Below are 12,422 nucleotides of genomic sequence, written 5' to 3'. Positions count from 1 at the left end.
TTTTTTGTTTTGTTTTTATCCTATCGTGTTGCACACCCATACTCCAGCAGTCGTGCAGATGTAATATGAGTCTCGGGACGAGCAGGAAGCCCACTGCCGTTGTGGGGACGGTGCGTGCTCGTGCAAAGTACGCTCCCGGTACGATTGTTCAACTCGGGCTGTTGGCAGTTTAAAAGTGTGGAAAATGTACTCGGCAAGTCTACACATTTCCCTCAACAGCAACGCAGCAGGGGACAGCAGGTGGGTAAAAAATCAGCTTCCAAAAGCTTTCATCAGCTGAACCTATGTGGGGCATTGGGAAGAATCTAGCTTGGAACGAAGGGGGCAAGAAAAGTAGGTTGACCGTTTTCCATTTACCGCTGGTGAAGTTTCATCCATTTTTTATTGTTAACAATTTCTCAAAACACTTTAAACCCCTTTTCTGGAGTGTTTTATTCGTTTCCATGCCGCGACAACACAACAACTTCCCGGAGCTACTAACAATTGGAGCGAGCAAAAGCGTACCAAAGCAACAAACGTACAAACAGAAGAAGAAGAAGAACAAAAAAAAACATAATAAAATGAAAGCCCCAACAGGTATTTGGCAAAGGTAACCTCACGCAGACAAACACCACCAACACCAGAACAAAAAGCTCCCAAAATATTGTTTGGACGCTGGTGGAAGCAGCATAAAAAAAAATTACACATACACAGTAGCGTAGACGCGTACGAAGAGCATTTGTATTGTAAGACACAGCTTTTTTTGTACACTTTTCCCTCCACAAGCCCTTATCGCTGTGTCAAACGCTGTGTTGTGTTGGTGACCTAGAGCAAACTGTACAGCAAGCTACGCTCTCAGTTTTTTTCCCGCTCTCTCGCGCGCTCTCAGCAGTGTGCCTTGGGAAGCGACATTTCCATGTGGCGAGCACGTTGTATTGTGGTGTGGACTGTGGACATCCGCCAAGGAACCGACAGAGTCCTGGGGGCTATGTGGGCCTGCTTCCTGCGCATGACCACCAGCATGTCGGTCACTGTGCTGCTGTCGGTGGTAGTGTGTGCGATGCTGTGTATGTGTTGTTCGCTCTGTTTGTTATCCTGGCACCAGGACGTTACTGAGAGTGAGAGAAAATGAGACATTACTGGTAATAGTGAGTGAGGATAGTGGGAGCAATGTTCATCACTGTTGGTCTAAAAATGATGTGCTTTTCTTCTACGTCGAATATTGCTAATATTTAAATTAAATGAGAGAATTTGACATTACCACATCTTTAATATATGTTTTATAAATATTAAAACAATATTTAAAAACAGATTAATCCAACATAACTCATTTGGGATATAACGTCAGTCTGAGCAATTTCATTTAGTTGGAATTCCATCTCACGCTTCCCAAACCCTTAAGGGATTAATGGGGTCGTCTCTTCCGCGGAGTGAGCTCACGGACGCGCCGGAGCATAAATCTACATACTACTACTATTACTACTACTGCTACACAACACACTCAACAGCTCCCGGCCCGCGTAGCAGTCTGTGGAGCTCAGCTGCTTCCAAACAGTCTGCCGATGGGTTAGTTTCTCTGTAACCGTGCGAGCATACAGTTCTCCACCGAAAGGTTGCGCTGCAAACGACAGTACCACCATTCCCTAGCTTCCTGGAGGCTGGGAGCATTCACATCTTTGTGCATCTTTGTTCCCGGGAATATCAGTGTCCCGTTGGCGCGTTGGACAGTGGCGTGCGATAGGCTTGTGTGTGAAGAAAGGTAAAACATACTAAAGTGCCAATGGTTGTGAAACTTGTAAATGGCAGAGTTTCTATCAGGTGTTTCGTTTCCTCTTGCCCGTAATACGTATCAGAGTGTGCTGTAGGTGAATAGCTCCATCGCACGTGTGCGTGTGGATTGTCAAGCAAAAATTACTGTCAGGCAAGTGAAAATATCTCGAAAAAGTTTGACCATAAAGCAAAGCAAAGCGCTCCAAATGACAAGTTAAACAAATCTCAACAATACGGTAGCGAACAGTTTTCCCTTAAATCACTACACATCACACATCTGCCTGCCTGCTCGGCTGTGTCAGGAACAGATTCGCTCTTCTCGTTACGCTCCCGGATGAAATGGAGCATCGCATTTTCTCGCCCAGTTTCTCTTGCTGTTTTGCTCTCTCTCTCTCCTCCTTTCTCCCTCTCGCCAAGGTTAGATAACTTCGCACGCTCTTTTCTGTCTCATCCGCGCTCCTTTCTCTCCATAATCAGCTGTCAAACTTTTCGCACATTAGAACACTGCGTGTGTGTCAACTAACCGTATAGCTGCGTTCCCGTGTGCTGGTGTGGGGTTGTGGGTGGCGGAGGCGCAAATTACGAGCACATAAAAGCAGGCTGTCCCCGTTGCGTCCACAGTACGCGTGTGTTAGTGCGAGAGCTGTGTGACTTCCAGCTCCAGCTGTGTGTTCCGAACGCGAGTGAGTGCACTGATTCGCTTCGATTAAAGCTGTCCGTGGTGCAGATCGAACGTCTGCGTGTTGTATTAGCGCTTTGGTGGTTTTGAAGGCAAGAGTAATTGTAAGCGATATTTAACGAAAGAAATATAAAAGAAGGTATAGGTACGATAAATGAAGATAAACAAAATACCCAACACTGTGCTGGTAAACGAAGAAAATTCATAACTTCTCGTCTTCAAAGGAGCGATATCAACCTTATCAAAGTGTACGGCAAGCAGGAAACGAGTCAAACGTCAGTGTCAGGTGTGCTTATTGCCTATCTGTGAGGTCGAAAGCGTGATTCAATTAGCTTTCCGTAACGCTTTCCTCCGCGAGGCGGATTCCGATACCTCGATTCACCCGAAAGAACCTTTGCGTGATTGGTTCATAAATCAGTGGCAATTGTACTTTTGACGATGGCAGAATTATGATTTCAGCAACCCACACACCATCGCGCACCGTGAGCTCCCGCCGGACAAGGTAAGCATTTCAATCTGCTATAACGGTTCCCCATAGCAACTTCTCATACCATCATTCATATCATCCGCCCAGCGCGTGGGAGAGAGAAAGACTCAACTCAACTCAAATGGATGGACGGTTTCCCGCCGCTATCTTAATTGCTGGTACTTTCACCTCCAGTTCCTTCCTACCTGGCGCCGCTGTGTGCGCCTTATCATCACAGCAAGTTTTTGACGATTTCTTGAACCGACCGCTGGGATCTTTGCTGCCGTTTCGGTACCCGGGGCTACTGCCCCGTTGTTAGGCATTTTGTTGTGACCCCTTGCAGCACACGCCCCGGGACGGACGCCCCCCGTGCGCCGTCCGGAGGGTGGAAAGAATTTCTTCACCATTTCAATTCAATCACAGCGTGAAACGTGCTCGAGCGCACGGTGGGTGGTTAGGTACTGCCGCCGTTACTGGGTTACTGGGATGGAGGGACCACGGGCGGAACGGGACTCAGGCGTTGATTCTGCTTCCATTCAAGACGCGCTGCTAAAGAATGCCACGAAGAAAAGAAAGAAAACGCAAGTGAAACATTCAAACCCTACACCCTCTCTCCCTACTTCATCGCCCTGGTGTTGTTCTGGTAGGTGGTGTACCATTTTTTCTTCTGCTGAACCACTTTTTGTGGGAGTTTTTTTATGGTTAGGAAGGCAACATGAAGGAGCGCCTGCATGACAAAATGAAGCTTGCTGTCCATGGCATAGCGACGGAAGTGGAGTGGTAACGCGTAAGGGTAAAAATAGGTATTTTTAGGGATTTGAATAGAGAAGAAAAGGATCCAAGGGGCCATTTTGCGACACTGACCAGCTGTGCCGATTTGCCGGCCAGCAGCACACAGTGGCAGCCATGAAGGGAAAGGGGGCTTAGCCGTTTAGGAGTTGGTTTCGTCGTCCGAGCGGGACTTGAAAACGGTCCTGACTACTTAATCACGTCCCTGATTGGGGATGGGGGGCAAAATGAGCATACAATATGTAAAGAAATAAGAAAATGTTGCCATTGATGTATGGAGAGCAAGAACATGCTGTGAAAATATGTTTTTACTTTTCACATAAAACGCAAATGGTACCGAAAGTAAGAGGCAAAAGATTGAATGATACTTACATACCGATTCCTTCCAAAAAATTCAAAAATAGATGCGTGATAAAGCTGTGCCTATGCTATTGATTGAAAATTTTCAATCACCTCCTTCATTAGCAAACATCCCCGAAAAGGCTTCTCTCGTGGATCGGTCGAAAGGTATTTTAAAAATTAATTCACAACCGTTTAATTATCTGCTGAATAGTTAAACAAGAAAACCAATACCTGGAAATCATATTTACGCTTCGCCGTTCTCAGTTTTACGCTAATGAACAGTTTGCTTCTTCTTTTGTCCCTAATTTTGTTCGCAAAATGTTTGTCAACATTTGATGTCCCGTCGGCATTCGGCATCAGGGATGGGAAGCCATCACCTTTTTTGTGTTATTTTACATCAACCTTGACTTCGGAGAAAAAGGGCCGCCAGGGATTAGAATGCTATTTGCCCTTCCCGGAACGGGATCTGATCGATTGACCTGTACTTTCATGGCGCAAGGAATGTTTCCCCATGGTCTTGCATTGTTTATTATGTGGCGTTATTCATATTTATGTCTGCTTCTTCGTTTCCGTTCCCTTCTTTTGCATTTTGGTGGCATTCAATCAAAACCGTCGGTAACAGCAGCTAGTGACCGTACTGTACCGTCACCTTGAACGGTGTTGGCCTTCTAGAATGTGTTCGCTCCACAGCCAAAGTCAAAGCCAAAGCCACATTATGCAGCAGTGTGCTGTTGGGGTACAATCAACAGTTTTTTTTGCTGTTGTACTTCTCTCTCGTACACATATCTCAGCACACAAGACCTGGCCAATTAACGGAATTGTGGCTGATCGATATATGCTAATTCGGTACAGCTTCTGCGTAGCGGCTTTTGTTTTGGATGTTTACAGGTTCTTAATAGTATGTGCGCCGCGCATGGAGGGGGGTGGAATGAAGCGTGAGAACGTAATGTTTTATGTATTTATTTTCCTAAACCGATACCTAAACATAGACCAACGACCAACGGCGTAGTGGCGTTGCGCGTTAGTGGGCACGGGTGTGGGCCAAACGATTTCCAGCGAATAGCTTTGTGGAGGGGGAAAAAACCCCCCGAACCAAGAAGGCCAGTGGTCGGTTTGGCCGACCAATCGATACGTTTTGTGCGATTACAATAATTCTTCCGAGCGGCTGGCACATTCCAGTCGAGCTGAAAATCGAAAGCGATGGTTTTGATACAAGTTCGATAAAACGGAAAGGAGGAAAGGCGGAAACACGGGACGAGCAAATTGAACCAAAACATTCTCGGGCATGGATGGATGGTCGATCGTCTTAACCGGGGGCCATTGAGCTGAGGTCTTGCAATAACAATAGAGGGTTTTTTCTGTTTTCCTGCTCGCTACTGCCGGAGGGTGCCGACCGTTGCGGTTTCTTTTTGTTGTGGAAGAGTTTAGGAAGTGTTGTGGAAAGTTTTTTTTTTATTTTGGTTGGCAGTTGAGGAGTTACGTAGTGCTGATGGGACTAAAATAAAAGACGGGTCGAACAGCTTACCGAAAAAGAATGAAAACGTGCGGGAGACAAACAATGGGAAAGACATTTGATAAAGAGCAATCACAATCGGTTATGGGTGTGTCTGAGTGGGCGTGTGTGTTGTATTGGTTTGATATAAAGATATAATGCGTCGTTGTCTAATAATCATGTATCATCATTCCATTGTTTGTGATCTCGATTAGGGCGTTGATTATTGAAGATGATATAGCTGCAATAGTTGCGTTATTGACAGCTCGTAATGGGAATTTCCTTCGGGATGATCCTTTCCTACTTTCGCTGCTCCGCCCGTTTTTACTTCGCCTGCGCTATCTATCCCTCTCTCTCTTACTTCTGCACAACGCATCATGTTAGAGCCGCTGTTGAACAACGATTTTATAGTTTAATTTTTCTAGAATCTAGATGATTTATTCAAATAATTTTTACAAAGGGAAAATAAATTTACTGGTCACTGTGACCAGTGGATACTAAATGGAGGCGCCTAGTACATTTGAACTCAAATCCTTATGGAGACGCCTGGTCTTTGACGCCGATCTTGACAAATAAGAATTATTTACCCAGTTATTAACACTTTGACCGCCGGCCTGACGTCACAGTTTGCGAGTGAGCACGAGGCGCATGACAAAAGAGCGATGAGAGCGACAATTGTTCGTGCGTCTATTATCACTCTTTTGTTTCATTTCGATAAGCCGCGTAGCACATGTCGTTCTCTTTCTCTCTTTCCTACCTCATTCGTTATCAAGAGAATTGGTGAGCGTCAGATACAAGGCCCGATTATTAAACACAAATTGTAAAGACAAGTTGTCAAAATCAGAAGATTTGTATTATGACATCCGTTTGTGTTGTGTGTTGGAAAAATAAAATTTGACGAAACACAAACTCACAAGCACACTGCCAAGATATGTATTATGAAACACAAACGGAAATCCAAAACTGTCAAACTGCTTTCCGTCAGCTTTTTGTCACGGAAAGGCGCCAATCTCAGATTGTTTGACCGACACAACGCAACAACAGAGTTGTTGCAGTTGCTTTTACGACAAAATATAAGTATTTTAATTCAGAAATAATCAAATTTTATCATCTTAAACAAAAATATGTATACTGCCATATCCATGCAAATGGCGATATGCTGGAGATACTGGTAACGTGCTGCTGTTTTGGCTTAAGAAGCTGTTGTTATTTCCTTCCTCTGTTGTTGTTCGATGGTAGCCGAAAGATAAAGGGCTCACGCACGGCTTGCGTTCAACAGCAAAGGATTCCAGCAACTGCTTCAGTGAGTGACTGCTTCAACAACCAACAGCATAGGCACATGTAATTATCACATCTAATACTGCATACACTTTTCGGAATAACAAAGACTCGGAGGGCTCGATCTCCGCCAGAATGTCAAGGAAAATTTCCTTCGACACACGAAAATTTTTCTTAGATCTGAAATTAACAACCACGAAATGAAACATGTATAACACGGTTTGCACAAATGATCCGCATGCTTAACTCACGCTTGGTTAGAAAGCTGTAACGGGTTGACACAAACACAGCAGTTGGCGCTGTTTTGCCAGATCAACCGTTGTTTCTTCTTCACTGCTGCTATCGTCACTTACGATGTGGGAGAAAATCATTTAAATGTTTTAAACCAGGATTGTTAGCTTGATAAACGATCGTGTCTTAAATAAACTTTTTTACGTTTTTTATTTTGATTTTGAACATTTTGACATCGACAAAGGCTTTGACACAGCTTTAACGAAAGAAAAAATTTAACAAAACTTGTCTATCTCAAGAACGGTTTCAAAATGCATATCTATTTTCCGTTTGTCTTGACGCACTTGTCTTGTGTCATTTCCGTTTGTGTTTAATAATCGGGCCTACAGTGCTGAGCGGTGAACAAAGCCGTCGTGCGATTTCATATGACGCGGCGCTTAAAGTGTTAATAGAAACTCTAAATTGAATTTACGAAAGAAACTTCTTATTTTCAAAGCGTTAGTAAGTCCTATAATTACCTATGCATCACCAATATGGAGAAACAGTGCAAAACACATATAAAGAAATACAGATATTTCAATCAAAAATTCTTAAAAACAATACTAAATCTCCCGCCAAAATAATAGCATACGTACTATACAAAACCTCATCTAATCCGATACTTCTATTTGTAAATACTACCTTTTTCTTTATCTAATGCCTATTCCCATTATGAAAACGTCCCCTTTGTAGAGCCTTTAAATGAATAAGTTAGTTCGTAGTATAGAAAATGTAACCAAATTAAGAGATTTTTTTGTAATTTTTCCTCCATTAATCTATCCTAGCCATTTTAATTCAGGGGCCCACAATGCTAAGAGCAATCAAAATCAACAAATTTTGCGTTTAGGAAACTCCGGTATCGATGAAATACACTAAATTGCAATTTAGGAATATTGTACATCTACTAAATAAATACAAATGAATGAATAAATAACGCCGATCTTGAATTCTTGATGCAGATTATTTATGAAAAATGATTCTCTCGAGCCTCCTTTAACTTTGACGTTAAAATTCATTTGTTTATACGGTATTTGACAATGAGAACACAAAATTCAATCATTCAATTTATTCAATCTAGACATAAATATGTTGTATATCTATATTTTTCCAATCATTTTTTTACATTTAAAATGTTGTATTTAAGTATTCGATGCTTGATTATTTGTATTGTTTCGAAAGCTCTATTCGAAAAACTTTAAATTGTCGTTTTCTAAAGGCTTTTGTTCAAATATCTTTTAATACACTTTTTTACATACAAAGAATTGAAGAATTTTAAAACAATATATTTTTTACAAATATAATTTACACATACTAACTTACTAAATTCAGCAATACGACCTAATCGGACCGTTCCCACTGAATAAAAAAACTTAAATAAAGTTATATAAAACACAAAAGATTATTCTAATGAACAATTTATGGGATACTTTTTAGCCAAACGGCCTACACATTCATTCAAATTGTTGCCAATAAACAATTTCTCTCGGTGTTGTAAAACAAGCCATACAACCGCGTTTACGTTGCAATCAAATAAACCATTCACTGGGAAAACCGTTGTAAAACAGCAATATGCTTTCCTACTTCCCGAACCGTTTTTTTATCGCTTGTTTATGCTTTGAAAGTTTTGAAAGGGTGGGAAAAGACTCATCGAAACGCCACAGGGTGTCATGTAGAGTCGGTACCACCGCCTGTTGTTCATTGTTTATTGCATTTAGCATTCTGGACAGTGCCGCACGGTCGAACAATTGTTGGAACAGGAAAAAAGCGTAACATTTATTTATCAAATTCAATACCACCGCATACCGCGTGTGCTCGAGAATTGTTTTGTTCCATTGGCCACACCGTCATATACTCACCTGGATGAGTTTTCTCCATCGTCCTTCAAATAATTGTACTTCCGCGTCCATTGAATCGTGTGACATGGGGAGATAATAAATGTTGCAGATAATATGTGTCACTGTCGTGATATATTTGTCGTCAGCCAGCGCCGATTCGAGCACTGTGCATTGATTTTGTCCAGTGTTTTGTTACGTGTACGGTTCATACACAGATGTTGGTTCGTTTTGTTTTGCGAGTCACAATGCCTCGGTCACGGTCAGTGGAGCTTTGCAATGAATCAAGTGCTGCCCGATGCTGCTGTTTCGAAATTGGGCCGTATCGAATTGTGAAGTGATTAATATTCCTATCCAGAGACGGACGCGTGTGGAAAAGAGAATGTGGAAGAAGGACCTGTCTATTGTTCTATGTGTGTGTGTGTGTGTGTTTGTTTGTTCTACCTATCCTTGCATCAACCACACCGTATCGCAAATCCGGGAAGATTGGTGGTCGTGATTGTTTCGGTTAGGCAATCGTATATTTCCGAAAATGACTTAAACATGTGTTCCATCGCAGCGTGGCGTTTGTCGTCCATTCAGCGCGTTGATCGATGATGCTCGAAAATCGAGATCAGTGAACAGATTGGGCGCTTGCTGTCAATTTCGTTTGACGGTAAAGCCTCATAGCTCTTCGATTCAATGACTACAAAAAAAAAAACAACCAAAATACTAATAATAAACAACAACAACAGGATTGCTTTTTCGTGAATGCTAATCAAAACGGCTGCAGGGAAGTTTTCTACAGTTTGGCGCTCGGATTTAAAACTCGCGCAAAAATGCTCGTCCACCCTGGGGCGATTGATTAGTATGCGTCGCATGGTGTGTTTGTGTTATGCAAATGAGCTTTGTATTTTGTGTCTGGATGGATGAGATAAACTTCGCGCCAGTTTGAGCCCGCCCGGCGACGAGTGGGTGAGTGGCAGCATATCTTTGAAATGTCTCTCGAACGCTGCGCTCCGTGTACGTGAGCTTACAGAATGCTTCTATGAGAAATTGTTCTTCATTACAAATTAGCATTCTTAAGGCGTGGCGTGGAAATTATCGTTTAAAATAAATAACCAGTTAAATTAGTGTTGAGTGTTTTTTCACTCTCATATTTTGGGTTAATTGCAAAAAGTCGTTTTTGTGTCTACAACAGCTTTTGAAAAAAAATGACAAAGTATTAGCAAGTATTCTAACACCATTCATTAAACGCATCACTTGGTAAACCGTACAGTGAAGATGACTTCTTTCATTAAGCAACGGTCTGACGCTGAGTTTATTGAGAAACAATCTTTCACTCTATCTCTCTCTCTCTCTTGCTTGAAACCATTTATCTATTTCTATTTCCTTCTATCGTTCTTTACCGTCGCAGCCCCAACGCTTGCTGCTGAAGTAAATGTCAAGTCATCAATTTCGAGATTTCTCCTTCGATTGCTGTAGGAAAATTAATTTGATCGTGTAGCGTTATATGACGGCTTTGACAGCTTTTTATCGCAACCGCTCGGAATTCAATTCTCCCCCCGTGTACGCTCTGTTTGCCTTCCCTCTCCCCCCGCATTCCTCGCCTGCACTACATCAAGAGTAACGTCAGCAATCAATTTAAGCATTGAGACATTATCGGGCAATATTCTATTTCATTTGTTCTTGCCGCGAGTGAAAAACACATCGCTACAATGTACGATCTTTGTTCTGTGGTCCCGTTGTTCCAGCTCCACCTACCCACCTCTGAGCATTCTGGCTTTAGTAATGAAGCAATTAGTAAATGGATCGCTTAATGTGAATCATGGTGCATGAGTGTGTGTGTGTGTGTGTGTGTGTGTGTGTGTGTGTGTGTGTGTGTGTGTGTGTGTGTGTGTGTGTGTGTGTGTGTGTGTGTGTGTGTGTGTGTGTGTGTGTGTGTGCTGCGCTGGTGAGTGTGGATAAAACAGCAAAATCAATCTGGTTCAGTGGAAGCGATAAGGCAGCCAGAATCGTGGCTACCACTGGAAAACATTAAATAAATTATTCGACAATGACCCAATTGCATTTGCGTGCCGAGGGGATCAAAGATAAATTCACTTCGATGTGAATTCGATGTGCGGGAACAGGGAATGTAAAATGTTTATTGCTCATTTGAATGCTTTTTATCCCACAGAAAATTTTTCACTTTTAATATGGTTGTTGACAATCCTATTTTCTAGCAAATAAACTCTGGAATATAGTTTTATAATTATTTTAAACCTTAAATATTATTGCGGAGCTACATTTTATATTTTACAAAACATATTTACACTTCATTTAAGCTTGTAAAAAACCTTCTCACATAAAAAGGAAAACACATGACAAGGTTCCAGACTAAGTCATTAATCCTTCAATGAATAGCTTTTATGCCAAATATTGTTAATCATTATCTCATGCAAGGGAATATTGTATAGTTCTCCACGGTTTAAATCTATTTAGTACTCACTTGGCTAGTCACGCTGAATTCTTGCAGAGCTGATTGAATTTTTTAAGCAACTCATTTTATCCAATCAATTCAGTGAACAAAAGTCCCCTAGCGTTTGCATGTGTGGTTTGTTCCGTATAAGAAAAAAAAACTCGATCGAAAACTAAAACAAACTAAACTCGCTTAAGCTTGCCAGACCAACCGAGCTCAAAAACTATCCTTCCTTCCAAGAAACTCCCGGGATGGTACCGATCCGATAACGATGAGTCGGTACTTTTAACCGTGTTCAGAACATCCGATCAACTTGTTCTGCCGAGCCAAGGCAAGAAGGTGCAAACGGGTAAAAGGGGACGCGCAACGGTGTGCCCTTGTTTGGCAAGGGCAGGTGGCAAAGTTTTGCGAAACGCCAGTCAACACCTTTCGACCCGGTTTGCGGTTGACTTGCGTCTTCGGTACCGCCGATAGACTGAAATGAGCCATCGTCGATAGTGGTCCCTGCTGACTCATCATCGCTTACCGTCAGCGTTCCCCAAGCGGGAGCTTGTCCTTTGGGGTGGGGGAGAGGGGCTCTTTTCTTTTGAGCGTGAATCGAAGCTCGCGCGGACCACCTTGGGCGTCGCACGGTTGGTACAGTTGCGGCGGATGGTGAACATCTCCACCGTGGTTTGTGGATAAAGTCATCCCGAAGTAATTATCATGGTTCACATCCTCACCGCTAGTGGGCGTCTTATACACACACACGCACACACGCCCCAACTGACGGATGACTGACTTTTTATGACGTTCTGTCACCGAAGTTTTATTAGATTTTCATCAACCTTGCCGTCGTCGCCGTAGCAGATGGGTTTTATTGATCGAAGCAGCCCTATGCAGCAAAGCCAGGAAAAAGGTTTGCTACAATTGTCTTCGCTTGCCCGCTTAGTGTCCCGGTGTCTACTGCCAGCTGTCACATGTGAGTGGTACACGTGCAGTCGGCAGAAGATTGGGCGAGAAGTGTCTGTTCCTTCTCCGCCCTCTCGTGTAATTTGATGGACAAACTTCACTCGTCAAGTGGGTCGTCTCGGACCGGATGACGG

The 12,422-nt window shown here is 42.7% G+C and overlaps 1 protein-coding gene across 2 annotated transcripts in view; it reads left to right on the top strand.

The window, feature by feature from the left end:
• Positions 1-1,536: 1,536 nt before the first annotated feature.
• LOC1275619 (inactive dipeptidyl peptidase 10) overlaps positions 1,537-12,422 on the top strand; it is a 103,220-nt gene continuing 92,334 nt past the window's right edge. The window contains exon 1 of one of the 2 annotated variants that reach the window (XM_061663118.1): positions 1,537-1,738. The gene's annotated coding sequence lies outside the window, so the exon portion shown is untranslated. Of the gene's footprint in view, positions 1,739-1,911; positions 2,533-12,422 lie in introns of those variants that run through there. The other variant, XM_061663119.1, reaches the window with a different exon arrangement.

The sequence above is a fragment of the Anopheles gambiae genome, chromosome 3, assembly GCF_943734735.2.
Source record: "Anopheles gambiae chromosome 3, idAnoGambNW_F1_1, whole genome shotgun sequence".
Lineage (NCBI taxonomy): Eukaryota > Metazoa > Arthropoda > Insecta > Diptera > Culicidae > Anopheles > Anopheles gambiae.
Note: the sequence above shows the minus strand (reverse complement) of the source record. Positions and strands in the feature narration are given on the sequence as shown.